The sequence below is a fragment of the Epinephelus lanceolatus genome, chromosome 19 (assembly GCF_041903045.1).
Source record: "Epinephelus lanceolatus isolate andai-2023 chromosome 19, ASM4190304v1, whole genome shotgun sequence".
NCBI classification, from domain to species: Eukaryota; Metazoa; Chordata; class Actinopteri; order Perciformes; family Serranidae; genus Epinephelus; species Epinephelus lanceolatus.
In genome coordinates this window covers 34175506-34202903 of record NC_135752.1, presented here as the reverse complement: position 1 = coordinate 34202903, position 27398 = coordinate 34175506, and the positions used below count along the sequence as shown (strand labels likewise).

Genomic DNA, 27398 nt, shown 5'->3' with positions numbered 1-27398 from the left:
CAGATGCATGTCTGCCTATAAACTTGCGTTTGAGGCAAGACAAGGCAGCCAGTGAGCACTACCCCTGATTTTAACGTTGCAGTTATATCATAGCTCTCATACAACCCTGAATATCTCTGGCTATGGCAAATTTATTATAATAAAAGCAATAAGATAGATGCCTTCTCCACGCCTACTTCCATTTTTCTTTGAACTGTATGCACTCACACATTTTAAAATTCACTTTGTGTCTTGTCAGAACATCCTTAAAACAAAAGGGGAAGACTATAACTGTAACTGTCTGCTCTGTGATACCCTCAGACTTTTGGGGAAGACTGGCAGGAGTTCTTTCTGGAATAGACTATTGAATAATTTAAGTCTTTGTTTTCACTTTGGTCAGTGTATTATTAAGAAGATTGTGTTTTCTGGGTTTTAAGGTTTCTGTTTTTTTTCCTCTCCTGTGCATCCTTTCCCTCATTTGCCCGTCTGCACACCTGCCCTGCATCAGCCTCATTAGTCCTTCCCTGCTCCAGAGTGTTTCCCAGCCAAGCAGCTCCCTACCTGTTCTCCTGCCTAATCACCTCGTCACCCTCACCTGAGCTTCTCCTCCCCTCTCTCCACCTGCACTGCGTTCCCTCGTCAGATTAGTTTGTGCTCAGGTCCTGGTTTTCAGTTCAGTATTTGTTGGATCCTTGGTTTTTGCTTTTTTTTCCCTCTACAAACCTTGAACAAAGAGATTTCTTAAACCTTCTGGTGCCTGCAGTCTCCTGCGTTTGGGTCCATTTGCTCCACACTTAATGAAAGATACCCTCATAGTTTTGAGCCCAGGGCTTAAGAATAGCTTCCCCTGAAATTACAAAGAAAAAATGATGAGATGCGTGTTTTTACTCTTTTGACTGTATTAAATAGTATTTTATTTTACTTTTTGTGAATACATTCTTCATTCATTTCTGAATTATACAATTGCTTATCAATTTTTTCCCCCTCTGCTTCATGTTTCCTACGCCTACACTAGATGGAGGACAATATTAAAATCGAGTTAAACTACTTGGAAAGTATACCGTCAATCTATTCATCGACACCATCAGTGGCATAACCAATGTGGGGGGGGCAACCCTAACCAACTGACTGAACCTGCTCACCTGTTGTGTGATACATCGGGATATAATCTTTATTTATAAATCGCTTTTCAAAACAGAGTTACAAAGTGCCTTATATGCCAACAATTAAAACAGACAATACATGAAAACAACAACTTATAAAAGAACTGATAAAGACACTTAAGTGTATAAAAACTGAGGTAATAAAAGACAGTCTAAATGATCTTAAAACTTGAGTAGAATCAGGGAAGGCTCTCCGTTAAAAGTGTTTTAAGAAGGGTCTTAAAAAGATTGCTGATTCAGCTGACCTGATTTCCTTGGGCAGATTGTTCCAGAGCCTCTGGGCCCTGACAGCAAAACTGTCCCCTTTAGCTTTAAGACAGGCCTCTGGAACAGACAAAAGACCTCAACTCAAGGACCTCAAAATATGTCCTGGCAAGTATGGTACTAAGAGGTTGGAGATATCAGTAACATCTTAAAATCTTTCCTGAAACAAACTGGAAGCCAGTGTAAAGAGGCTGAAACTGCAGTGATGTGATCATGTCTCTTGGTTCTGGTTAAAAACCTGGCAGCTGAATTCTCAACAGTCTGCAGTCGATTAATAGATTTTTGATTCAAGAAAAGAGGCTGTTGCAGTGATCCAGGCATGAAGAGATGAAGGCAAGTAAAAACATTGTCTGTCTTTAAAAGTCAAAATGGATCATATATTTAAAATATTTCTAAGATGATGAAAACATGACAGCACAAGCTTTGTGACACGCTGCTCAAAACTGAAATTACTGTCAAACCACACTCCAAGATTTCCTGCGACAGGTTTGATATTATCCAATAGGGGACCAGCCAAAGGCAGAATTTGCTGAGTAATGTGCTTGGGCCTGATGACAATAATCTCTCTTTTGTCAGCTGTAGAAATCTTTTTGACATCCAGCTTTTAACATCATTCCAGGGTCTGTGGGTCTAATGGTACATCTGTGTATCGTCAGCATAAAATGAAAAAAGACCCCGTGTCTCTGAATAATGTCCCCACGAGGAAGCATGTACAAGGAGAATAAAATTGGTCCTATGACTTCTTCAAGCCCCAAGATCAGATTGAAGTTGGTCAAAATGGCTTTAAGCAGTATGATGTCATCACTGCTCTGGACATAGATGCCATGATGACGATGATCCATGCATGGTTGGACAACCTGGTGAAGTTTGAGAAGTCTAATGGTGTCAATAACAACACCCTGGATCATCTAGGGTCTTGGATCGTCCCAGTGTCTGGAGACTCCTTATTGTGGAGGGCTTTCTGTTTTACACCTATGGACCTTTGATCAACATGCTGAACCAACGTTACTTTATTCCCTGCCCATATCAAACATGCAAAAAGACGAGGTGCTCTAGAAACACACGGTGCCAGACCCCCACGGCTTCTACAACGGCCATGTCCGGCCCATGTATTTGAAACACAAGAACAAGACTCTTTAGTAATCAGTGTCTCTATTATTTTGTAATATATTTTGTGAGCATATGTGCCATTATTAACTCTAACCTTTGACGTAATATCGTGAAGGGTGTTGGGGGAAATACACAGACTTCTGTACGTGGAGCACTTTAGGGAGTCACATTAGTAATACAAATGAACCATTACTTTGTGACAGAGTTTCACTTGGCCCTCACTCTGTGTATTGGAGATAGAGAGGGGAAGTAAAGAGTGTGGAAACAGTGAAGGAAATGTGAGCTAAAGGTACAGAGTTCTTGTATACTATGCCCAAAGGAAGCACAGGTCACTGGGTGTGTGCGAGAGAGAAGAGCGAGGGAAAAGGGAAGTGAGAGTGTGAGAGGCTTTGTTTAGTGTTGTCAAGGGAGGAACAGGTCTTTGTAGGGTTTTCTGTAGGACAGGAAGACTATTAATCTGTCTAGGCAAAGGAAGGGAGGAGGGAAAATGGATGAGTGGAGGGAGGGAGGAAAAAGAATGCAGGGACAAGGGGAAGAAGAGATGGAAGGTCCATCCATCGTGGAGAGGAGAAGGAGGTGGGAGGAACTGATGGAGGTCAGGATAGTAGGGAAGTATGACTGATGAAGGAAAGGAGGTATGGAGCAGGAATTCATGCACAGAGGAAGAGCGGGAGATGGGAAGAAATGTGGGAAGGAGCAGAACCTCGCTGACCAGAGTCAGGCTTGAACACCATCAATCTGCCCCAAAACTTCACCCTGAGGAGCAACAGATCACACAGGAGGACAAAAGAGAGGGGGGAATGGGAGCAGAGAGGCGGGAGGAGGAGGTGAGATGGGAGGATACGTGAGGGATGGGAAGGGAAAGGGAGTGGGAAGATGAACATCAAGGGGACAGAGGGGAGAGCTTTAGCCTCATTCCCAGGAAATATAACACACCATAACCATTAAACATTGTACTAACCTGCAGCCGTTGTGCACTTTAAATCAACAGTATGGACTGTGGTGGTGGAGATGAGGTAATAATCAAAGTAACTTTTAGTCATGGAGGACTTTTCAATCATGGAGCTCAAGTTCTTTCCAGATAAGGCTTATGGGATAAGAGGAGAAACTGGATAAAAGCAGCAATATTTTAACATAAATGAGTAAACTATAATTAAAAAATACACCACTGTGCATTGCTCTGTTTGGTATCAGAGAAGCTCATGGGGACTCCCCTACCAAGTATTGGTTTTTGGCAGCATTTGTGCACAGGACAGTAGGGTGTAGCTGCCCAGCAGCAGCTGCTGATACAGGCACAAAAGACACATGGGCAACCAGGAGCTTTTGTCATCCTTTATCTGGTACATTCTGGATATTTTCCACCTCTTTGATCATCGGATAGAGGGGAACATGGATTCTTGTATTGGCAGTATCTCAGATCCTTGTAGTTGGTCTGTTGCATTTGTGGTGAGCAAGAGAAAACAACAATGCTCAGACTGTCTTGACTATGGCAGACTGATGGAGCCAACTAATCTAGTTAGATCAAGATGATTTGTGTTAAAAATAAGTTTCAACTGTTGGCTTAAAAGTAACAAACATGGCTAAATCCAGGACAAAGAGCAAGTTGTCATCCGCTAGTGTTAAACATTGAGACTTCGAACTCCCTCCATTAACTTAATCTGATAAACTTGTTCCCGACTTATACTTCAGGATAGGACAAATACAGATAAAGCATTTATACTTGTACAGGGGTCTGACTGTGTCACTCTGCAATTGCACCTCCAAAACACTCGTCGGCAGTGGGGTTTTTGTGAAGTGCTATGACGTTTGGGTAATTCAAAACACATGAATCCGCTTCACTTTAAATTGCAGCATTCACAGAGAAAGCACTTGTCTTGCAGGACACATTTTCCCTGCAAATACAAAATGCTAATAGTTTTAGCACAAGCCTACGGCATTTTACATTCTATAAATTAGCCTAGTAGCTAGCTAACTTTCCCTCTACTTGTCCTCTACTCGTCCTCAAACAAGATTTAATACTACTTTGTGGGGGGTTTATTGTCTACACAATTTATTGATTCTTATCTTAGACAGGAGTTGTGCTTCACTGCGACGTTTAGTTACATTTCTGGGGAGGTGCACGTCAGGCTACAGAGTAGGTTATGGCGTAGGCTGCGCATTGACGCAGAAGTATATATTCTGCTATTGAGGGAAAGGAGAGCACATCTTATTTGCCAACTTGTTTTCATTGACTGTGACTGAGATGATTTTCTTGCAGCTACAAACTCCTATAAGGCTTCATTTATGCTCAATGGTAGATAAATATATGGACACAAATGGAGCCTTCTATTCATACTCTGCATTCATTCTGTCCATATTTGTGCGTGTTTTCTGAAAGATCGCAGGAGTAACATAGTGTGAATAATCAGTAATATAGTGTAAAATGATTCTTTGTCCACGCGCCGCAGTGTATTTAATGGAATCAAAGACCCCTGCCATCAACAACACTGCCTCCGGTAAAAGGTACATTGTTATGACCTCCTCCACAATTACTTTGTTTGTTGTTGTGAAACTTCTGACTCTACTCTCCAATCTATTGGCCGTATCTATGCCATCATAAAGAATGCATGGACATGAGAACAATGACGTTTACAACATTTGAAACAGACATATCTATTTTTGTACGTAAAGGGAGTACAAATGAGCCCTACGAGTAACATAAGTCACGGAAGACAAGTCATATGCATTTAGAAGCGAGAAGACCCTAAAACTATAGTAGGGTGAGTGCGACGGTTGGTTAGAGAGTAAAAATTTGTGAGTGAGAGTTGGAGTCCAGAACTGTGTAGACAGGAGGCAGCCGTCCGTATCTCCTGTGCTGCCATGATTTATGGGCACACAAACACACCTGCAGACATGTGAACGGACATATACATGTGTGCACATGTATGTAGTCAAACGGAGAGACCATGCACACACATGGCAACACACAAAGTAAAGTACTTGCGAGGATATTCATAGTTTCCAGTTTCTAGTTTGTCAGCCAGTTTTAAAAAACGTTTATTTTTTATTTTTTTTATTTTTTATTTCAAAGACCAGTCCTTGGGAAATATTCCATAGTACTTATCAAAAATGGGAGGATACTTTAGACTGGCCTATACCATGGAAATGGTTTTTGGTTTGATATATAAAACAACTGTTGACTCATTCACAAGGTATTTTCAATTAAAAATAATTCATAACTTTCTGGCTACTACAATCATGATAATTCTATGGGGTATTAAAGAATCAGATGAATGTTGCTTTTGTGGTTCAGAACCTGAGTCAGCAGTCCATCTCTTTTGGTATTGTCATATCTGCATTTTGGGATGTTACAGAAACAAAGACTTGTACTGCTAATTTAATTATATTATTAGGGAAGAAGGTTCATTTATAAAGCAACTGTAGTATAATCTTGTACTGTATAGATTTAGTTTTGGAAGGATATTATTCAAATAGCAAAGGTTATTTAGATAGATGGGAAAATGTTTACTGAAGCTGAGGGGTGGTGAGAAAAGAAAAACTGTCTCTATTCTTAACTCTTGAAGAATGCCGCCGCTAAATGCAAAAAAATAAGAGAAAAGAAAAGAAAAGAAAGTGTTGAATAATTAGTATTAATAGTAGAATTAAAAAGAGAAAGACAAGAAAACAAGCGAGAGAAAATATGTCCTAACTGGGGTGGGGGAGGGGTGTGGGTTGTGTGTGTGGGTGGGGGGTTGTTGGTTTAATAAAGAAAACAATAATTTTCAAATCTAAATGCCGAAAAGTTTGATCCCAAAATAAATGGCAAACGTTGTTGAGGCTTACGTTTTTTGTCCCCAGATGGGAAGTGAGTCCCCACAATGCAGCTCAATGAACCTTTTTAGGTCCCCGCAAAACACGCCTCAAATCCTCTCATGTCTCAGAGCTGCTGTAGGGATGTCTTCACCAGCATGGTATTCCAACATCCACACTCGCAACAACACAAACACTGAAGAATTGTGTCGTCCGTGAATTCAAAGAAGACTGAAAGAAAGCTGCAACAGTTATAGTTTCAAATTAAAGTGATGATTCAAAAGATGATCAAACTCAAAACACAATCCAGCCTTTATATCACTTTGTAAAGACAGATTGTCCCTACATTACTGTTGCAGGACCTTGAATTAATTAAGCCTTAAGTGCTCAGACTAATGTACATTCTGTTTAAAAAAATCTTACTTTGCACCCACTGAAACTTTAATAGATTAAACGTAAAAGCAAACAGCATAACCTAAGCTTTTGTGAGATAATGAACTCACATCGAGCACATTTTAAATGAGCTTTCCCTTGGTGTAAAATTAAACAAGTGTTAGAACATTTAACACCTCTCCTCAGCTGAACACCACTGAAACTGAAATAAAACTTCTTTAGCACATGGATGATAATGGAATTCATTGAGTAAATTAAAAAAAAAAAAAAAAAAAAAAGATTTACCGATTCTCCACATGAGGCTTCTTTTACATTTCCTGAGTCTCTTAAAAAAACATACAAACTCAGCCGTGTTGCATTTCAATTACTCCGGGTTGTAAAAGAGGGAGAACATCGGTTTTACATCTCAATCGTGCCTGATTTACGACGGCTCCTCTCTCCGAGGGATTCTGCACCTGTGAGTAATATCCTTTAAGTGTGTGTGTCTCTATGTGCGCACGCATATGGGAGTGTGTGATATCCAGTCGCAGTGGAGCAAGAGTCTCAGCCTGTGAAAGGAGTTGACAGTGTAAAACAAGTAGATTAGCTATGAATCTCTCGCACTCTCTCTTTCTTGCACTCGCTTGCACACACACACACACACACACACACACACGCACATTTTTTAAAAACATGAAAGAAGAGATTGATTGAGTGAGCAACCAGAAGACATTTCCTGGCTCTGAATCAGCCTGATGATGGAAAAGTGTTGCTTTTGCAGTGCCGACGCACAAGTGGCGCGGACGATGCACTTTGATTGGGCAGCTTTCACCAGCTGCACAGTCAAAGCTGGAGGAAAGAAGAAATCAGTGCTGCTTTTCGAAATGCTGTCCTTGGAGCGGGAGGGAAGGAATGTATTGGAAAGAAGGTGCCTGAATAGACAGGGCGATAGGAGACAAACCTCTGGGTTTGTAAGGAAGAATGGATAAAAGTCTAATGTGGACAGAGAGGAGTGAGGAGTTGTAGAATGTGGAAAAAGTAACCTCAGAGTACAAATATATGAGCCAACGAGTGCGCTGATTGACAGATGAATGAATGGATAGAGCAATGAATGGTGGAGTTAAGGGATGGATGAATGGAGACAGGCATGGAGGGAGACAAAAATAATAAAGGCAGATTGACAGTTAAATGAGTAACTCTATTTTTCTTCTGACTGTGCGCCGTAAAAGCCAAACATTTTTTACTAATTTCAATTCACACTTCATGGGAGGTTGAGGAAAATAAAAGCTGCAGCAGACAGAATGTTTTTGCATGATGGTCTTACTGTTTGTTTGTTCCTGGCTCCCGGACAGGCATTTCATAAACTATTGCGACAAAGAAAAAAACAAAACAAAACATGTTTTGTTGGAAATTTTGTCGAATAAAAAGCCTCCTTTTCTTCCCTTGTTGTTGCTTTTGCTCTGCAGCCATATGCGCACGATCCCTCTCAAAAGGGAAACTGACATTTGGTCGATGAGACGGAGACCTGTATTATGTAGAGTATTGATGTTGACACTGAGATCTTGAGATCAGATATATTCCTTTCCCTTTTCTTTTTTTCTTTTCCCTTGGGTAGTCCATCCTCCTCAGACATCATGACTATATGACCTTTGTAATAATTATGGTTACAGAATAACAGCTTTGTTGTCATCAGAAAGAAAGAGGGGATGCCAGGCTTGTTTTTGTAATTATCGTGTCCGTTCAGAACCCAATTATGTTCCAAACACACACACACACACACAAATTGTATAAGTGGATTTCTGCTCTAAATGCACTCATAAATCATTAGCAAAAAAAAAGAAGGTACTTAATTATGTTTTTTTCTTCTTCTGTCCATTCCAATGGCTGGAGGATCTGAACGCAAGAAACAACCTAATAATACAAATCAGAATTGATCATCTGAACAGACCTTTTTTCAACAAAAACATGAGTATATTTATTTTTCATGAATGGCCAACTCATAGCCATTAATATTGCATACATATTTTGCTTTTTTAATTTGTCATCACTATTCAGAAACTCCTCCATGTTTAAGGATCTCCAGAAAACAGTATGCTCAAAACCTCCTGAGATGAATATTCTGTGTACATAATCAACAGGATGCATTGTGAGTTGATCATCCTATTACAAAATCAAATCAGAACATGATTTCCCTAGTTAAAACTGTATTTTTGCTATTCATTTTTCGGTGACATATGGATCCCCCTAACTATAAAGCTATAAATCTTTCTTGATATTTTGACACATTAGTAGTAATATAATATCTCATGTTTATTTTAACAACTGTTGAAAGAGAAATTATGTACTTTAATAATATATTTAATAGACTGAAATGTGCCTTGAGCTTCCTCCTTGCCTCACAGTCGGCCATGCTTGATAAAAAAGGATGGGCGAGGCTTTACTGCAGTCCACTTTCGATAATGTGGAACACTGTGATTGGCTTATTGACATCCCGTCAGAACAGTTTGTGCATTTAGCTGGAGTCAAATGACAATAATCATAGAACTAGACATCCTAGAAAAGTTGTGTCCGTTGCAATGGACGGGGAATTTGAACAGATTGTGTTCAAATTTCACTGATGAGAAGAAGGTCAATCAAAGCTAAGCTCAGGAGCACTTGGTAACACTAAAATTTAAGTCCCCTAAAAAGCATTAAAGTATATGATGTATAGTGTATAAACATCTAATAAGTGATTAACAACACACGAGGCACTTAATCCACAGCTCATACCAACGCATCTCTTTTCCCTTCATTTATTGCCAATACATTATGTTACATGTATATAGCCTGTTAGTCATCATTAATGCCCAGTTCGGACCAGTGATTCGGGACAAGACGAAACCATTTTAGGACATTGCAGAAAAACTGGCCGGTCTGAGCTTGACTCAAGTTGGCTGATGGTGTCATCTGCAGTTGGTCAAACTGCTGGTGGCTGGTTTTAGAACGTAAAGCACGTCACCTATTTCAACAGCCAATCAGCTCGTGGTAAGGTCTGCTGAAAATGAGCCGCTGAGCACTCTGTTTCCATCTTCACGGTGTGCCGGTTTCGGACTTACTGTAGCATATTTATTATGAAATCAGTCAATCTGGTGCTCGTTTTGTTTCTGTTTTTCGCCGTTTCATCACTACCAAAAATCCAACTGTAGCCAGTATCTCACTATCACTATCCTCATTCATATTTTAAGACGCTACAAATTATATTCAGCCACAAAACAAGCCTGGAAATCTGGAAATCAGAACAGAAGTACAGAGAGTTGCATAGAGATGATACACCATCTCGAATAGTTGCATTGGTGTGAACCTGCAGGTTTTACAACATTGCAGAATGGCGCATTGCAAGTAGTTGCCTGTTTCAACACGTCAAGAGGTTGTGGCGTGCTCATTTCTTAAAGCAGCTGTGCAGAACATTTTACCACAATGGACATCAGGCCCACTGTAATTAGCAAAACATTGTTGTTTATGCTGTTAGTAGTTATAATAAATAAATGAACAAATGAACAAATAAATTAGTCTTAGAGAAAAACGTACAGAGGAGGATTGTGCAGTTTCACAACCTGAGTCAAGTAACGTTGGCTGGTTGACAACAGAAAGTTAGCGCACACTTTACCAATTCTCACACAGCAGTATGAACCATGGATGTAAGTTATAGGTATGAACTGGTTTACAAAAAAGGCAGCACGTCGTGTCATTGTGGCTGTTGGCTCATAAATATAAATACATAATATAAAAACATAACATTTACAGAAAACACTGATAACTAGCTTGCTCGACACTGTCACGACAAACTGATTCGTAAATTGAAGGCTTTACAGTTACATGTAACGTTAGCCAACTAACGATATAAGAAAGTTTTCTGTCACAACATTTAGCGTAACGTTACATATTACACTAATAGGTGTACATACATACCTCATCGCTCTGCTTCCTGTAAAGTGCTGTTTTTGAAAAAGAAAAAAGAAAATTCAGTTGGTTGAAGTGTGTAACTGAAGTGTAACGTTAGTAACGTTAATCCTCTCGCTCTCCAAAACAAATGCATGCGGTAATTGCCGGTTGCAGTTGAGATTTTACGAATGAAGCTGAATGCCGGCTGCAGTCGGAATTTTACGACACCAGGCTGTGGGTGTCACACTGCTTCAACCAAAGGGGACGCTATAATCAACGAAAACGTGACGTTTCGCACAGCTGCTTTTAAGCTAGCATTAAGATATTGGTATCTTCGGAAACTAGCCATTCTAAGGCTTCCATGTCATTAACCATTTATATAACAACCATGTTAGCATAGCTTGTCTGGAAAGAGGCTGAGTCATGCTCCAAAGTTAGGCTACATTTTCACAGGGGAACTGTCACGGCCAATTTCAAAGGAGTCTCCTGAACTGTCAACTTAAGATACCTGAATGAAAATGGCTTCCATGTGTACCCACGAGTCTCCCCTAAACTTGGGAGGGCTTCTTCCCAAGTAAAGGTTTTGATCCTTACAATCCATGTACTCTTTGAAACTAAAGCTATTGATTTGTCATTTTAAAGAAAATGACAATCTTTTTGAAGAACAATGAATCACCTAACATGCTTAGACGCAAAATACATTACAACAGAATGATACCAGTATTAGTCCATGCACATCAGATAATTAGGAAAATGAATGGTAAAGAAGAAGAAACCAATGCCTTCACTCTACTTAGTCTACATTGAAATAGATTTCAACTCGGCAGTTAATTTAAACAGCATAATAGGATTTCTGAAATTAAGTTATGGCCTTTGATGTTGGTACGCCACCCCAAGATTTTCAGTGGCCCCATCTGGCTACGCCTATGACAAATTTCTGTGGGTGTCACTGCCTATTACAGTCCGAGCCAAAGCGGTGGACTGATGGACCGGCACTGCCAACCGTAGAGCCATGCAGCTAGTGTGGATGCTAATTTAGAAAAACTGAAATTCCAGACCCACCACAGGATTTTCATGAGAGAACACGACAGCAAGTTGATGAGTTGGCGTAGAAATAGCTCTGCTACTTGATGCAAATGAGCACCCATTTGGTTTGCTCCAAAATATCTTTCTGACATTATTTTCTGCCCCTAAAGTCTGCGGCCAGGACATTACAGAACATGAGCATTTGTCAGTTTGGCAAGCTGAATCTTAATTTTGGACAATCGGGCATTTCTCATACGGTATTTAATTATTTCCGCTTCATTTAACAGTGCACCACAAAGGAAAAAAAATCACCTTCTGACATACTGTAGAACATAATCTCAGTTTAAAGCCATTTGGCTGCTGCAGCTGTATGCAGAAAATCAGACTGCCTAGTTATTTTCGATGAGTTTATCCTGCTCCAGCACTTCATGTTTTTTTCCTGCTTTGCTGGATTGTCTTGCAGAGATGAAAGCAGACAAGGAATAGACACCAAGTTTGATGCTGCTCATAAAAATCATGAAACATGTGCATGCTCTATGTGAAATAGCCATCTGCATATGGGCTGTGAGAAGAGGAAGTGACAGCAGGTTGATGATCTGGTGCCACTTGATGGAGATGAATATTGAACTGGTTGGTTTGCGGGAGATTGTCTTCCCCAAAGTCTGCCCATAACAATTCTTGTTGTCACTGTGTGTTGAGCATTTGTCAGTCTGGCAGACTTTCTCTTGGGCTGCTCCCCTCCAACACAGCATTGTTTTGGAGAATTATTTTTGACAGTTTGGCTTTAGCATGCACTGGGGAGTTCATGGGAGATGAGATATGGAAAAGGCGGTCGAGGAGAAGAGTGTAAAAGTGATTAGGGATGCCACTGTTAAACTGTAACGTCTCAGCTCAAGTTGCAATTTGCAAACATCTGCCCTGCTGAAGTGTCTTTGGGCAAAACAGTGAATTCCTACCAGCTGCGGTAATGCTGCTCAGCAACAGAGCAGCACTGCGGCAGCTACGGAGTGACAATTCCCTGTTGTGATTTACGAATACTGAAACTGACAAGTTGTGTATTTGTTGTTGTTGCTTTTCTTCTCGTCACTCCTGCTGTCACAGAAAAAAAATGCAGGAGTAACAGAATGTTCTGGTGTATATTCACCAGCCATTTGCACAAGGTAATGTTTCAGAGAGAGTGACGGCAGATGGATTGATGAGTAGCTCTGCAACTGGAGACAAACAAGTACATTTGTACAGTCTCTTTTCTCTTCTACATAATGGTCTGTACAAAATATAACAAAATTCAGACCATGAACTTGACACATCATTCATAAAAAAACCCTGACAATTACTTTTTCAGATTGTCTCTCGGTGCAGCCCCTCCTTGAAATCTTAGACATAGGCCTATATATTAGAGGCTGGTGGAACACAGACTTGCCTGGGGTATAGAGCAAGACTTTTTCTCTTTGCACAGTAGAGTAAAACAAATCAAAATGCTGGCTTCATGCCTACAAAAGTGTCACTTCAAGATAACAATCCAAACCTGATAACCAATTAAGGCATCCTGCAATTGCCTTGTCTTCTTAAAACCTTAAAGTAGCTTTTCATTCCTTACTAGTGTTAGTTGCTCTCCAGCTTACATCAATAGAACAGGGTTTCCTTTGAAGCAAACAAATTGTGAATGTAACAAGTGTCCATACTTGAGCACAACCTTATCACCAGAGAAAATATTGGCATTGAACATTTCTGCAAATGACAGACACGTGGCATTTATCATGCAGTTATTATCAGTGCAGTGGTTCCCAACTGGTCCAGCCACGGCATCCAGATTTGTCCCTAATCATTAGTTTAAGGTCCGCACTCTTTAAAATATTCGGCATCATTGTGTTTGGCCATGACATCAAAACTAGTGTGCTGTCTCTGATGAATAGCTGTCTGTTATTCACTCACTCTACAGCAGGAAACGACACTTTCCTGCACACATATTCACTGTACTTCAAAATAAAGTGTTTTTTACAAACATGGCACATTAGCAAGTCACTTGCAGTCCATGCAGAATGGACCCACAACCCATGTTTGGACCACAGTCCACCAGTTGGGAACCACTGATCTTGTGGATAGGTTGAAACTAAACATTTCAACAACACTGAGGTTAATGTGCAGTTAGGTTTGGGCACAAAAATACTTGGTTATGGCAAGGAAAAGATCATGCTTTGGCTGTCATAACTCCATTTGGAAGGCACAATCCCAGTGAAAAAAACTGCAATGTCTGGGTAAAAAACAACCACTCTTCACGCAACTATCCCGGGAGGAAGAGCAGTGATGTCTTAGTAGAAAACATCCACTTTTGGGCCATATTCATGGCAAGAAAAGCAGCAATGTCTCAGTAAAAAACAACAGCCTTTTCATGCCTAAAAAGCCACTTGAAGCAGCAACAGGTCCTGAAAAAACAGTCATGATTCTGGATTAAAAAGTAGCTGGAATAAAAGTCATTCATCCCTTTCATTTCTCCAAGGCCACATTGAACAGAATATTCCCTTTTTTGTCCAGTACACGTGGCAAGTGTAAATCAGGCGTGAGGACCTCAGGGTACCTTTTCTGGTCTTGCCCCAAACTCTGGAATTTCTAGGGGGAATTGTATAGTATGTAGCAAACAATTAGTCTGTGGTTCTCTCACTGTGATAATGGGCTGTTCTGATTACTCTCTGACTCTTTCCCTGCATTACAGCAAGCTCTTGGAATAGTCATAGCAAAAAGTGTCATTTTGCAAGAATGGAAATCTGCTTCCCCTTCTCGCTTCAACAAATGGCTACATGACACACATGTCTACACCTTTAAGAAATGGATTGGTGAAAGTTGAAAGTTTTCTAAACTCTGGGGACCCTTTATTGAACATAGCGAATGCATGAGGTTTCAAGCTGACTAATCACATTGGACTGTATACTGTGCTTTGATCTGCCAGGACACTAAGACACTAGGACCACATTGGACCTTCCCTGACTACCTATAGTCTTTACCCCATGGATGCTATCTCTCTGCTGCAACCTTCCTGTGGTCATGGTACACACTAGCGTATAATTGTACATTGTACTGTTTTTCCTTTAGCTGGCAGTGTGTTATCTTTTGTCTTATAATTTCTTATATCTCATACATATATATATTTCACTCGAGGCAACAACTCTCCCAACCTGGAGGGGGGTCTCCAGGTTGGGAGAGTTGTTGCCTCAAGTGAGGGAGTTCAAGTATCTCTGGGTGTTGTTCACAAGTGAGGGTAGAATGGAGTGTGAGGAGGGTTGGTGGTTTGGTACGGCTTCTGCAGTGATGGGGGCGCTGCTCTGGGCCATCGTGGTGAAGAGGGAGCTGATCCGGAAAGCAAAGCCATCTACGTCCCAACCCTCACCTATGGTCATGAGCTCTGGGTAGTGGCCAAAAGAATGAGATCCCGGATACTGTACAAGCGGCCGAAATGAGTTTCCTCCGTGGGGTGTCCGGGCTCAGCCTTAGAGATAGGGTGAGGAGCTCGGACATCTGGATGGAGCTCGGAGTAGAGCCGCTGCTTTTTCGCGTCGAAAGGGGTCAGTTGAGGTAGTTTGGGCATCTGATCAGGATCCTCCTGGGCGCCTCCTGTTAGAAGTGTTCCAGGCATGTCCCACTGGTAGGAGGCCCCGGGGCAGACCCAGAACACACTGGAGGGATTACATATCTCATCTGGCCTGGGAATGCCTTGGGGTCCCCCAGGAGGAGCTGGAAAGCATTGCTGGGGATGTCTGGCGTGCTTTGCTTGGCCTGCAGCCCCCGCAACCAAACTGTAGCTAAGTGGATGAAATGCATGAATGGATGGATTATTTTACGACTATTATTATTATTATTTGTTTGTTTGTTTTCTTCGTCGTCCTTTCATTTTTTTCTGTCTTGTACTTCTAATGACCATGTTTGTGTACTGTTAAAGTGTTAAAAATTCAGAAATAAAATCTAGAATAAAAAAAGTAGCTGGAAAAGAGTTATGCATTGCAAAAAAAAAAAAAAAAACACTTATGTCTAGCGGCTAAAAAGGCTAAAAAGGAAAAACAGCAACAGGTCATTACATAACACCCATGTTTGGTGCCTATTAGCTGCTGGGAACACAGCAATCACTTGCCAAATCACAACCTTTTTTGGTGTTGTTTTTGTTGGTCTCAAACAGTGGTCTGCAGCTAGGCAGGTGTTTCGTCTAGGCGTCATGCCATCCACAATCCCCTCCACCTTCTGATGACAAAGTCAGCTCATATATTACATCACTTCAGAAACGTTGATATGATCCGTACACGCAACTGTAACATTTGCAGAAATGCACAATGCCAACATTTTCCTCTGGTGTCTCGGCTGTTGAGCAAGACAGTGTACCCACTACACATACTTACAGCTCGTAAAGATCTTGGCCAAGTTGTCATAACTTTTTGAATCAGATGTTTCTCAACACCAGTCCTTGCTACCTTACATATCTGCCTTGTGCCGCTTCTATTTAAAGAATATGAGTACTCAGTGTTTCAGCCAGCAGCGCTGTTTTTGTTTTCAGCAAGAGTGGACAAAAGAGAGACCATTTCAACTGTCAGATAGCAGTGCAAGGGGCCTTTTTGACTTGTTTCCCTGCCTTCATTTACATAATGGATAATGGATGTTTTACAACACATGAGCCAGTTTAGAGGCACCAATTTAAAGTTTTCTTTTCAGTGAAACACAGTGTCTTGTTTTGCATGGCTTCCAGCTAGTTGGGATAACGTTAGGGTTAGCTGTCAGTCCTTCTAATGCTTTCTTACAACCCATGTTTTCCAGACAGCAGCCAGCTCACACTTGTGCTGTATCTCCTGGGGCTTTTAAGTGTCTCAGCCACCCAACAATGATTGGACAAAGCCCTCCGCTACACGATGCAGCGTACTGGTTTAAGCAAGCAAAGCACGCACAAAGGACAGAATCTTCATTTCAAATGGTGAGTATGTCAAGAGACATTGTGTAAGCCCCAGGCCAGTTTCACATAGAAAAATAAGAGAGAAATCCTCAGCTGCAGCCTGTGCACTCTCATGAGTGAATCACTGGCAAGCAATCTACTCCATCTAAAGTGACCATGTTAAATGCATGACTGATGTGAATAGTTATGGTGTGTGAATGTCATTAGAGATGACAGTCATTTGATTCTTGATGGGGGAGAAAAGAACTTGGCCAGGTCCGTACCCACACTGAGCGTGCAGAGCCTGATCACCTCTTTTTTATTCTTGCATTTTTATCAAGCATTTTTTTTTCTCCATCCTCCCCTTTTCTCAATATTCTAGTCTTTTCTCTCTTTCCCAGACTACGGCTCATAATTATCACCTCCATGCCACATCTGAAGAGCAATGTTGTAGCTGATTGCCACTGTGACTTTGTGCACTAGTGATTTGCACACAATCTGTGCAGCATCAGCACTGGACTATTTTTTACCAAAATACTTGAGCACTGAGTCCTTCAGAGAATGGAGCACCATTACAGATGACTTATTCCTCTGTCAGATATGGACTTATAAAAAGAAATCAGGATTTATGAGGAATATTTAACCAAAGTAAAAGGCCTCCTCTGTCAAAAAGCATAATAGCACAACAAATCAAGAAATAGGATGAGAACCAAAGTCAGCTCAGGAATTTTCAATTGAAATCATTTTACACAAAAAAGTTACACAAGTTACCACTTGCAGTATCTCACTGTGCCAAGACTTTAGAGACACTTCCCTCTGAAGCTTGTGTTGCCTTGTGCCGTTTATGCAGCTCAATGCTCTGAGGAAATTACATTTGAAAAAGCTCAACAGCAAAGTGTTTTTATAGAAGCAATGTCCATTACCTCAGGATAACACACCGAACAGGAGTTTACACAGAAACTGCTGCCTGCTCGAGAAACAGTCCCAAAAGCAGCTGATAGTCAGGTCAAGGAACAAATTGTTGCTGTTGGGTTTTTCAAATATTGTAAAACCAAAATGATCTGCACAGCTAGATAAAACTAGAGGTAAATGAGAAAGGATATTTTTATTGGTGTGTATTTGGGTGAACTTACCCCTAAAAAAGCACACTCATTGAATGCGTGCATATTTTTGGTGAACTGAATGCATCAGTTTGCAACTTGAACTTGAATCTCGCCACAGTTGACGATGCTGGTTTTGTGGCACTTGAGGATTTACAGCACCAAGAATGCAGATGATGCGGCTACCAGCACTGCTGAAACCAGTTTATTTGGATATCTGAAGGACATTTTTAAACAAATCAGTATGCAACAGATTCCAACAGAAAAAAAATCTCACATTTTTATATGCAAATTGAGCCCACCGGGTCTGAAAAAGTCTGACTGTCAGCCACATAGGCAACAAATCTGAAATGTAACATCAAGTTCAACCTTCTGTCCAGTCTTGGGAAATACCTGTGAGTGAATGGTGATCACAAGATTTTATGTAATTAAAAAACAAAACAAACATGAACTTAAACTAGATCATTTTTTGGATTGTGAATTTGGTTCAAAATTGATTGTTAATGTTAATCTTTGTGAACTGAATGTGCACAACATTGGCTTAATGTATCTGAGTATGTGTACCATCGGTGCAATGTGATAGAATGTTTAGCCCCGTTTCAACCAAACACTTTCGGTATGGTACCTTTGGAACCAAAAGTAACCCTTCAGACATGATCGCTAGACCTTAGATCTTGGTACCATGTCCACCCCAAACAGTACTCTTTCATGTGGGCGGGGTTGTTGTCACTCACTGCTCCGTCCAGTACTCACTGTATTTCCTCCTTTATCAGTCTGCACCTCATTTGACCCCTCACAGAACGAGGTTGCACGACGACATTTTCAGAGCAAAATATAACAGGCAAGAGTGAAAGCTTCTCCCAATAAGATATTTAAATGTAGCTGGTTTGTGCATTTCATCCTTCTCAGGCAAGCTCAGGGGTTTAGTGTTGCTGAAGCTCACAGGAACGACGCTCCACTGCGCTTTTCTTTTCTCCATGTGAGGATAGGGATGTATGCGGTTCACATAATCCAGTTGAAATTAATATATATTTTTAAATGCTTAAAGATCAACTCATTACTAAAGTGTATGTCATCCAAGAGAGACAATAAAAACTAAAGTAATGGTCAAAGTTGTCACAGTGAAATTTAAGGTGTGCTGATGGATTCATGTCATGAACTGATGCACTGAGCAACATAACAATTAAACGTTCCACCTTAAAGTTGCCGGCAGTCGGCAATCCATCCACAACTTTTCACAGTGAAAAAATGTACCGAATAAAACTGAACCATACCGTGCTGCTCAGGGCTTTTGAGAGTGCAAGCCGAGAATTATTTGAGCGAGAGGGAACACATTGTACGGTTCACCACAAGTTCTGAAAATCCAAAACAGCTAAATATTGAGCTCAGCAAGACATCACACTGTTGTTAAAGCTATAGTGCGTAACTTATACAGGTCCGTAAATGTCCGTTTCACCCAAGCCACTACTAGAGGAGATGGGGAGGGGGAGGAAGAGCGGAGAGTCTCATAGCAAGAGGTAGAGCGCAGGTAGAAAGAGAAAGCAACATGGCGGAGAACCCAAAGAAGCGGCCGAGACACGGTTCAGAAGTGGATCCTACCACAAAGAAAAAGCCTGGACGTTCAGCTGAAGGTCTATTAGCAAAGAAGGAAAGTGACCGACGGAGAAGGCAAACAAGGATTTTGTACTGGCATTTCCTCGGTGGAGAGCCCTGAAGGAAGAAATTGGGCTGAGGGCAGACACGGATGTTGCCTTGCTGCTGTTGGATAAGTAAGTGACTTGGTTTATAATTATATTATGAGTAGTATGTGTTGCTGTTACATGTACTGGACCTAGTACTTTATTATTTTCCTGGAAATGGTGCTATGAACGTAATGTAATGTTAGCAGCCTGGTGTTCGCCACGTTGTGTAGCGTTGTGTACACGGTGTGTACACGGTGTGAAGCGAGTGTTACTCTGTGTACACGGTGTGTGGCGACTAGCCAGTGTTACTCTGTGTACACGGTGTGTGGTGAGTGTTACTCTGTGTACATGGAAGTGCTGCCGGCTTATTAGTTGTAATAACGCATTATCCGCTGGGAGGCGACAGAAGTTATGCACTGTAGCTTTAAAGTTATTCCATATAAATGGTTTCACTGTGAGAGCTTAAGATGTGAACACACCTCTCTTCCTGTGCTGCTCAGAGGTGAGATGGCTGTGTGACCTCAATAACAAAGGTAATAAAATGTCTTCAGCAACCATGAGAATAAATTCTCTACTCTAGTTACTGCTGAAGAATAAACTGAGAACCAAACCACTGCCAGAGACTTATTTGCCTTTTTACCACTACATGAAGTACAAACAGCCACACTGTACTCAGAGCTCACAGGGATGAGACACACCTCGCTTCTTGTGCAACCTCTCATTCCTCTAACCCTGACCATGTTAGGTCTCGCTGTACCTGTTGAACTACCACTGGGAATTGTTATGCATTGCTTTCATTTTCCTTAATCATCTGCCCATTTATCAACTATTTATTATTGTAAGCAATTAAACTCTCAGTAACACAAGGGCTGCGCTCTGTCATGGTGTGGTCTCTTGCAAGGGGAATGTGCAATTTGAATGCAAATGGTGATATCTGATCTCCAATCCATTTAGCACTGTGCTGGGAGGTAGTGGCCACAAATGAACTATGTCAAGAAATAACCCCCCTCGTAACGGCTTGAAAATCAGCATGCCTTGATCAGAGCTGCAAATTTCCTCATTACTTACTGAGGTGTCAGACACATCAAACAGACTCCCCAGATTCTGTGATAATAGTCTGTTTATGATCATGCCAGCAGCCAACAGTACTCCGAAGAGGAAATGGAAATGAAACTTAACATAGGCGAGGTGAAAGGTAGGGAACGTGTTTTTTGTTGGAAATGGCAATTTAATCACTGTTGAGAAACTGTTGCCACAAGTCTGAATATGGCAAGTCAGTTACAATTAGAAAAGTGAACTCTAGTTGAATGCAGATTTTTCCCAGGCAACCATGTTCTGGCTGTGGTGTAGCTGCTGGAGCTGATCATGGCCACTGTAGACAATGCAAGTAGCACAGCTGGGCTGAGGGGACTTGCCTGTCTTATGCCCTCTATACACTGTGCGATTTTAGCAATCTTATAAGACCATTGCATGACACACTGTGAGACGCGGATCTAATAAACTTTGGTATGACGTAAAGTTTGATGTGTGCAGATTGTACGATGGCTGTGCATCGCATCAGCATACGTCATCCATCTGCGCCACCATAGGTAGCTTGCTCACCTGGAAGTTGCAGTTTCTTCGCAATTTCCTTCCATGCAGCGTCTTTTTTCTCGCGGTCATGATAGCAGCTGGAGGAAACATCAAATAAACAAGGCTTCTGCTGCCACAGCTCCACTGAACTGTCCTCTTTCTGGGAGTTCCACAGACTTCTTTTTGTTCATTTTGCCTCCATGGCAAGCAATCATTTGTTTGGGTTTAGCGCCGGTGTCGCAGTCACCATTGCATCATTTCCTGCTGCATTTCTATCGGTTGATTAGTAGACGTAAGTGCTATGCAGCTGTCACACTGTGAGATAGTCATCCTAAATTTCTGACACCGTCAGAATTTTATCTCAGGTTATCTTTGGTTGCAAGACGTCGACAACGGCTGTCCTTGAACCTGTCTCACAGTGTGACGTAAGACCACCATTTAAGAGCCACGACCAAAGATATCGCCACGTTTCTCCCACGATGGCCATCTTTCGTCTGGGACAGCCCAAAATCGCACAGTGTATACCGACCATTAGCTCCCCACAGTCAAGATGGCAGCAAAAATAAGAAAAAAAAATATACTCATCTGGGATTTCATTTGTAAAACAGTGTGTAGGATCCATACTAAAAATGCAAGTACAGACCAAAGCCAAAAATGGCATACGCCAAAAAATATTTGACAGTTTCTACAATCAGACTTCCACCTCACCATCTGCATTGCTAATTTTGCATTTCTAAAATGTTAGTAAGCACTGGTCAAAGTGTGTCCTATCAAGTCTGTTTTTATGGAGCAAAACCTTTGTGTACACTATGTTTACAATGAAACCCCCGGTATCATGGCAGACCTTTGTGGATTAATATATATTGAGTAAAGAATTAATCAACAGATGCTCCAGTTCAAAATGAAATCAGACTCTCTTATTAATATCAGTTAACCATGACTAAGGCAAAAATGTGGCCTGCAACAAACTAGTAAGGCATTTGTAAGGTTTTTCTATGTGATTTTGTCCATATGATGAGGCACAAACACGATAGATGATTAGGGATACTGTCAGGAATTTGTGCTCAAAATATTAGGCTGATTGGTCCAGTAGTATACAAGATCAGCTGCAGACACATACACGACCAAGAGCATGATTCCCCTTCGGGCTTATGCCTGGAGGAGATAACAAAGATGATGTCCATCTGAAGATGGTAGAGGTGATTATGGGAGGAATTATGAATATGAAGAAGACTACTGGTCTGAAAGGAAGAGGAATCGCATAGTATACTCTGTGAAATCTAAAGGAGTGCAAGCAATTAGTTGGCCACTGTGTCACATATGAAACCAGAATGATTGACACACAAAACTTTAAACACTTGTTATGGAGCTTTATTTCTTGTTTAGCCAGTATTGCTTCTTGAGTTTTCCTCTTTATGTCCTACCTTCTGTCATGAAAACAAAATAAAAGTCTACAAAAGACAATGGCTTTCAAGATATTTGTGCAAAATGTAGTCCATATTGATCTAAAATACTTCAGTCAAAATAGGGCAAAAGTAGAGTGGGAATGCTGTCAATTAATGCTAAGGCTAAGTATTGTTTTAAAATCTATCAAACCAGTACCGTTACCAGCACCTTTAAAGTGATACCGATTCCAATACAGTACTTTATTCGATAGCCATGATGTGAATAGAGTGGCATTTATATCGTAAAAATTAATAGCCTGGACTTTTATTTATTTATTTTTTCAATTACTAGAGAGTTAGAGAGAGAAAGAGTTACAACACTTGTTTAACAGCACCTGACACAACACCTCTCTGCAAACAACCCAGCTGGCCATCGGTATTGTTAGACATTGACGACTTTCTTAAATAAAGGTTGTGATGTCTGGTGTCCAAAGAAATTGAAGCTGCTGCTGCTGAGTGTGAGCTTTGCACTGGAGAAAGTTGTGAGAGTCTGCCCGACTGCACACACAGTGACAGGCCTGTTAGCATCACACGTTTTTTCATCAACAGGTTTAACGACAGAGTTGAGCTGATTTGGTGCCGGTGTGAGTTTGTTAGGATCGTTTAAGGGCATGGCGTCGAATGTAAGCTGTGTAGCTTGTGCTTACTGGGCAGATGTTAAACTGACCGTTCGACAGGAGGATAGCAGCTCTGAAGATAGCTGCTGGTCCAGCGAGGTGACAGAACAATTCGGGATCAAATCATGTAGTGTTGATGACCTAGCATAAACTCCGATTGTGTGAATAGATGGTGTATGTACGTGACGTAACTTCAGCTAAATGACCTGGCATGATTCTGGCCAAATTTGGTTATGTGAGGAGAAGCCATTGATCTCGGAGCTGGTTGCCTGAGTAACAGGAAAACAGTAGTTTAAGTGACAGGAAACACCTTTTAATATGTACTGGAGAGCTGTTGGTATGTCAGCTGATACTGCTTGTTTGTCAGACACTGTAAATTGTCATAATGTACTAATTCTTTGGCTTTCTCGCAAGTAAACCCTCAAATGTGCAAACTTGTGTTTTGAGTCTCATTATTCTGGCGGGAAAAAAATATCAAATGCAGGTTTCATTTGTCTGGAGATGTTTCGAGACTACTCGGTACTGAGTTATTTCAGCCGGTATCGTATTGATTACCGATACCCAGTCCTATATTATAGCAGAAATGCAGAAGAAACACATTTCAATACACTGTGAATACAGCTAAAACATACAGTAGCAGTGGCATCTCTTAAAGAGAATTAAAACATGAAGTACACAGTGATGACTGTTAGCATACAGCGTGTGCTACGTGCATTCTTGGTAACCCTGAAAGGTCATAAAATATAACAGGTAAAATTGTGAGGGTGGGCTTTACGCCACTCCTACAACGTCATCTCGCCATCGTGGGTTAGGATAGCATTATCAATAGTATGTATAAAAACCTCGTATGAGCACCGCCATATGGCCACCGCTCTCCCGCACATGCTCAACATGATGTGCAGAGACATGAACACAAACGACAGAGGGTGGGGGCATCGCGAGATAGCACATTTGGCCTTGGCAGAGATCTGCGCTCTCCAAGAGTTCTTCTAGTTCATTCGTCCATTTATGTTGTGATGTACAGCAGTGGTAGCTCTACATGTAGTTATATAACTGGAATTAGACGCTAGTAACTGCTACAGAATATTCTCACACAATGTCAGTGTTTTTGTTCAGTTATTCATAGAGAGTAGAATTCAGTGGTGAGCAGAAGGTGTGTGGTGGAGACAACTTTGCTAGATGTGTGTTACTGAAAAGGAGAAGAGTCTTTCTTCAACTTCCTTCCACTATCAACAATCTGTTGACATCAGATGATAAAAGTGCTGTAGTATGTTAAAAAAAAAAAAAAAAAGCCTCCAGTTTTTCTCATGCTTTGACTCCCACGCTTTTACACAAAAGCAATAATGCAGCGGTCCAGAAAATATATTAAGAAACCAAAATAAAATAAACTCTTATAAATTCCTTAAGCCTTGTTTGGTGCCCAGAGAGGATGTGGGCGGCCACGAGCAGCGAGGGGAAGGGAGTGACTGAGGTAGTTTGTGCGTGTGTGCGTCTTTGTGTATATGAGCTTGTGTTTGTGCGTGAAGGTGAGAGGGGGAGGAAAAACATTTCCTGTTCTTTACTGTCCAAAGACTGGAGGTAATAAACACACTTACAGGCTCTGGCTCTAGACTGCGAGTGTGTGTGTGGGGAGCTGGCATCTGGCATCCAGCACCAGGACATAAAAAATGTACAAAAGGGAGGTGTAATCTCTTTCACAAACACACACACACACACACAAACACACACATATGCACTCACCCATACTCACCCGTGATAGTATTCAGGGTCAGACTGCAGGAGGACAAGTGGTGTGGTACGGCCCGGCCTACTGAGCGGGAGCACCAGACTTCAAAAGTATCATGCCGATGTTTTGCATGTTTTAGCCCATTTACTGCAAGTGATCCGTACTTTACGCTATGACTGACCATTTTCCAAAGCATCCCATGCTGTTTTGGAGTTTGATGAAGTCGTTTTTCCAACCTGCCAGGCAGCCACTGGTTTCGGGTCGTGTCAGTATGATATTGAAATATTCCTGCAGAGACTTGAAACTTGCTGCAGGTCTGTAATCCATCAAAGTGTACATCCAGTGGGGTGCAGTTACAGTACTGTATGTATTTATCCATTGAGTCAGTGTTAAATTATTGTTGTGTAAAAGTGCAGTTGAAAACAGTTTTTAAAATATCTTTGGATGCCTTTAGCTGTGTTTCAATTGACCTTTAGCTAAGCCCCGCCCCTTTGTGATGGCCCAACAAGCTGTTTGAGTAAGCATGGAGCCCACACTCTAACTAACTGCACTCCCCGAAGAAATATTATCATATTTTTGGAACAATGAAAGAGTGATTCCAGAGAGAAGCAGACAGAGGGGTCTACAGTCTGTGTTTGAAGGATATATCCAGGAAGTCAAACTGACTCAGCAGCAACAACAGGTTAAAAAGACAAAGATAGTTAGAAGCTAAAGCCGAACTATAGGCTAGTTTACAGGAGGTTTTTACAATTAAAAACTATAAAGTGTCACAACAGCTGTCAAGCTGTTGGGGGCCTGGGCTCTCCCTCACCCGACGCTCTTATCTAATGCCTGCACTACTCGGGTGTCCCCCTCATCTGTTATTTATTCTTCCTGTCGATCACTCTTTACAGTCAGGTAGAGCTGTTTCATCCTCGCCTGCCTTGCTGTTGCCTTCTAAACCTTCCTGACTGGCTCTGATGTATATTACAAATAAAACTGCTATCAGCAAAGATTTTTTTCTTACATATCCTCCTGAGACCCTGTGTCCTCATATGAGAACACTCTTTTTTGGCTTACTTTATACTTCATTCTGCTTAACTTAGACCTGTTGGCCTTGTTCATGGACACTTTTTGTGCCATCTAGTGGTAGTAAGAGCACATTACACTAATCCATGTAAAAACAAGATGGCAGCCATCTCTGCCAAGTCAGTCTGCAGCCGATCCCAACGCAAAAGTGGACAAGGTCTAAAACCTGATCACATCTAATGGTTGAAACTTGTTTATTTATGATTAATAATGTTTGTTGTTTAATATGATGACAAATGTGATCAATTTTAGCAACAGTAACAAGCTAAGAGCTGTGAGTTAGGAAGTACTCGTCATCTCCTTGTCATCCCGTTTGAGGACATTGGGACTTAGCTGTCATGTTGTTTGAAGACATTGGGACTATTTTGTCATCTCGTTTGAGGACACTGGGACTTTATTGTTGTCTCGTTTGAGGAGATTGGAACTGTTTTGTCATCTCATTTGATGACATTGGGACTTTATTGTTGTCTCGTTTGAGGACACTGGGACTTTTTGTCGTCTCGTTTGATAACATTGGGACTCTTGTGTCATCTGAGGAAATTCAACTTTATTGCTGTCTTGTTTGAGGACATTGGGATGTTATAACTGTCTCATTTGAAGACACTGGGACCTCGTTAGCCCGTTTGGGGACACTGAGACTGTTTTGTCACTTTTTTAAGGACATCAGGACTTTATTATTGTCTTGTTTGAGGATACTGGGACTTTATTATTGTCTCGTTTGAAGACATTAATTCTGGTATATTAATGTCATATGCACAGGCTGCAAATTGCCCATTTATACTCCAAGATTTAATATTTGGTTTGGACATAAGGGCCACTGGTGGTTTCGAGATAGACTATATTAAAAACAACTAAGAAAAGTTTAGAATCCCATAATTTAAATACATCTGGCCCATTTAATGCACACCACAGAAGACATAATGCATAAAACATAATGTCATGACATGAGACTATCACTGTAAAACCCTCTGTGTTAAGTTTAACCCCAGTAGCCTGAGTTGTGTCCTTTATGGTCTCTTCTTTTCTCTTTTTGCCCTGATTGTGTAAAATCAACTGCACTCACTCACCAACAGAATATAGGACCAATGGAGTGTGAGTGTGACAGTCAAAGGAGAAAAACGGCCTGTACTTTCCAAAATTGTTCATTGGAGCATGGACAATATTTCTACAGAGAGAACAGAACTATAAAAGATTTCCAACACCATTGCTGCCTTCATAAAAATGAGTTTCTTGAACAGAATGACCTTCATTGAAATGATGCTTGAATGTGATATTGAAGCATCATATATCATCACCAAAATGCATCCATTCTCAAGACATATCAAGACAGATGGTGTCCTCTCTGCTTTCCCTCATAAATTCATACACTTGGTCATTAATGATTACTTTTGTTTCATCAGAATATTCCGAAATGGATGAAACTGTGGACCAGAATGCAACCAACTTGGTTACATTGATCATTTATCAATTAAAATACCCAGTTTTGGTGGCACAACCCTGGCTGAAAAGGCAGCGATGTCTCCATAAAAAAACAACTGCTTTCCATGGCACCATCCTAGCAGGATAGGCAGCAATTTCTTGGTAACCAACAATTTCTTTTCATGGCACTATCCTGGCAGGAAATGCAAGAATTTCTTGGTAACAAACAACTTCTTTTT

At 41.0% G+C, this 27398-nt stretch overlaps 1 pseudogene; it reads left to right on the top strand.

Moving 5' to 3' along the window:
* LOC117269874 (nicotinamide riboside kinase 2-like) overlaps nucleotides 1-2546 on the top strand; it is a 111101-nt pseudogene extending 108555 nt beyond the window's left edge.
* Nucleotides 2547-27398: the final 24852 nt, after the last annotated feature.